At 40.9% G+C, this 2,941-nt stretch overlaps 1 pseudogene; it reads right to left on the bottom strand.

Moving 5' to 3' along the window:
• Positions 1–210: 210 nt before the first annotated feature.
• Positions 211–1,652, bottom strand: LOC137744435 (polygalacturonase-like; annotated as a pseudogene).
• Positions 1,653–2,941: the final 1,289 nt, after the last annotated feature.

Below are 2,941 nucleotides of genomic sequence, written 5' to 3'. Positions count from 1 at the left end.
AGACATAATTAAGTCGTTAATTTTGGCTTTAATTATGTTTAAGCGTTCTGTATTCGATTCTTTAAGGTTTTAGCGCTACTTGAGTGTTAATAAAACTCTTCTACTTACTCATGAATACCAATGGATCAATTTTAAATTGTCAATACTTAAAAAGGAACACACTAAGACTTCACTTTTACCATCCACTCTGAGCTATCTTGAGCCCTAAGATTACCCAATGCTTTCAGTCCCCAGTTTACCCAGAAAAGAAATACTTTTTAACCGGCCAACTTCAAATTCCTTCAATGGCTTCTTCAAACATCCCCCACCGTGGATTACATTGGATCGGCTGCCGATTCAAATCAAAATTTAATGCCCCAGATGTAGGGATTTAAACAGCAAGAGTGTTTCCATCGATAGACCTATTATGCAATCATATCTCTAGGCTTTGTAACGGTTTTCACCAAAAAGAAAAAAAGGGCCTTGTAATGGTGTCGCTCACCACTAGGCTAAGTTTGGTCTTTTAGTTGATATTTCTATAATTATGTTCGATAAGCCTTTAAGCCTTTAATGTTATACGGAATGTCATCTTCCAAGACTCATTTTGTAATTGAAGTTTTTTCAAACGCTCCGGGATTAATCGGGGCAGTAGCCAGCCGCATAGCACCTAGGCAGGAATTTTTAAAACAGTGCCCAAAACAACTACTAACTATTCAGGAGAAATTATTGGTGGTAAATGAATGCGGCCACATATTATAACTAGTCCATGTGTTATACTATAAGTGAACATAAACTTATGAATAGATAAGCATGACGATGCAACCACTATAAAATCTGACCTAATGTCGTGACTTGGTCCACATGATATGTGCTGGATCCACAAGTCCTTGGTGCCGGGGCCAATTGACACAGTCATCTCCCATTTTGATGGAGGTGTCGAAGATTGCAACATTTCTTGACAATTGAACATGGATGCCATCAGTGTTGGGGCTATTGCCGGCGGCAGTGATTTTGACCCCTTGAATGTTAACATCTTGGCACACATTTATAACAATGTGGAACATCTGGCTGTTCAACAACATTAGTCCGTGGATTCTAATGTTTTTGGAGTTTGTAAAACTCAAACTCTGCGTTTGGAAATAATAATCTAGTTACATATACTACATGATATACTTCTTGAAAATCTGGACAATAAAAAGGAAATTACTAACCGTTGCTTTGCTGGGGCAATCAGTGTTTCCCGCTAACTTGCATGCCCACAAGGAGGTGCCTTTGGTGTCAAGTGCACCTCCAATAATGGAGACTCCGGTAACTGTTTTGACGCTTAGCCAATTGTCAGCTTGGTCAAGAATTCGGTAGTTAGACAAAGCGACGAGTGTTCCATTAATCCGAAGAGTAATACCTGGGCTTTTATAGTTATCACCTTTAAAAACCATGGCAGTCGGAAGCAAATACCTCCCTTTTGGTACCCTAATCGTACTGAAATCTGAAGAGGCACAAGCTGCACTCCATGCATCCAGAAAAACTTGGGTGGAATCAGTTACTCCATTAGGCTTATCTCCAAAGCTCAGGACATTGAGAATTAATGTGCTCTCAGCAATAAATAATTGGTGTAAGATATAGAGAATCATAAATGGTGCTACTCTACAGAAACAGCTTACAACCCCAGCCATTTTCTACTACTCCGTCTGTCTTAAATAGAGCCTAAGATGAGGGAGTATGAAAACATTATCGAAATAAAATGTTACCGAAATCAATGTCGATGCTGGTTGGAAAAGAATGGAGTCGATAGTCGAATCCAGTTCGTATGAGTTTGAAGAAGCTGTAGGAATTGAGAAGTTAGTAGAGAAAAGTTAAAGAGTGTAAGGATATCAGCGCCAGTCTAATGATTAATTTGCCATGTTTTGCTTAGTTCCTAATTAATTCACCATATTTATTATTATTATTATAAATGGCTATATGTTTGCATTTGCATGCTGATTAATTAATATTATGCTAGCATATGGGCACACACAAAGTGTGTCAAATTTTTTTTTATTTTTGTATTTGAAATAGGAGAGAGGAAGTGTCACATCCTGGGCTCGACTCCACCATAGCACGATATTGTCCACTTTGGGCCCCGACCATGCCCTCATGGTTTTGTTTCTGGGAACTCACACGAGAACTTCCTAGTGGGCCACCCATCATGGGAATGCTCTCGCGCGAACTCGCTTAACTTCGGAGTTTCGATGAACTCCGGTGCTAGTGAGCTCCCAAAAGGCCTCGTGCTAGGTAGGGATAGGAATATACATATAAGGATCACTCCTCTGGGCGATGTGGGATCTTACAATCCACCCCCCTTAGGGGCCCGACGTCCTCGTCGGCACACCTGACGGATTGGGCAGGTGGTAAAGTTGGAGACAATATCAATGTCGTTAAAGTGGGGCTTCTTAGGCTCGTCGATTTAAAAAATTTCAACATGGTATCAGAACTTACGGTTACGGGCCTGTGCAAGCCAAAGGCTTGTCACAAGGAAGTGTGGGCTTGGAAACAAGCTTGGACTCTTAACATAGAGCGAGCCTCTGAGTTCTTCAGAGGCACTTTCTGGAAACATTGAAAAAAAGTTTGGACTCCATTGGAGCCAACCTCTGAGTTTCAATTGTTGATGTGTAGACCTCCACGTATGAGCCATTAAATAGGGTTACACGTGAATGGGCGTGTTAGTAGTCCCACATCGGTGGGGTTAAAGAAAAACAATGACTTTAAATAAGAATCCCCCACTCTAACTAATACCAAGGCCTTTTGTGGTAAAACCCTATACTTGACGGATTGGGCAAGTGGTAAAGTTAGGGATAATATTGGTGTCATTAGAGTGGGGCCCCCCGAGCTCGTCAATCTAAAAAATTTCAACAGTTTGGTGCTAAACTCTCCCTGTTAGAAAATGAGAGGAAAGGGGTTACTGTTGGCTGAAAGGAAGTTGATG

Source organism: Pyrus communis, chromosome 12 (assembly GCF_041283825.1).
Source record: "Pyrus communis isolate YQ-2024b chromosome 12, ASM4128382v1, whole genome shotgun sequence".
NCBI lineage: Eukaryota > Viridiplantae > Streptophyta > Magnoliopsida > Rosales > Rosaceae > Pyrus > Pyrus communis.
This window is presented reverse-complemented; position numbering and strand designations above follow the sequence as displayed.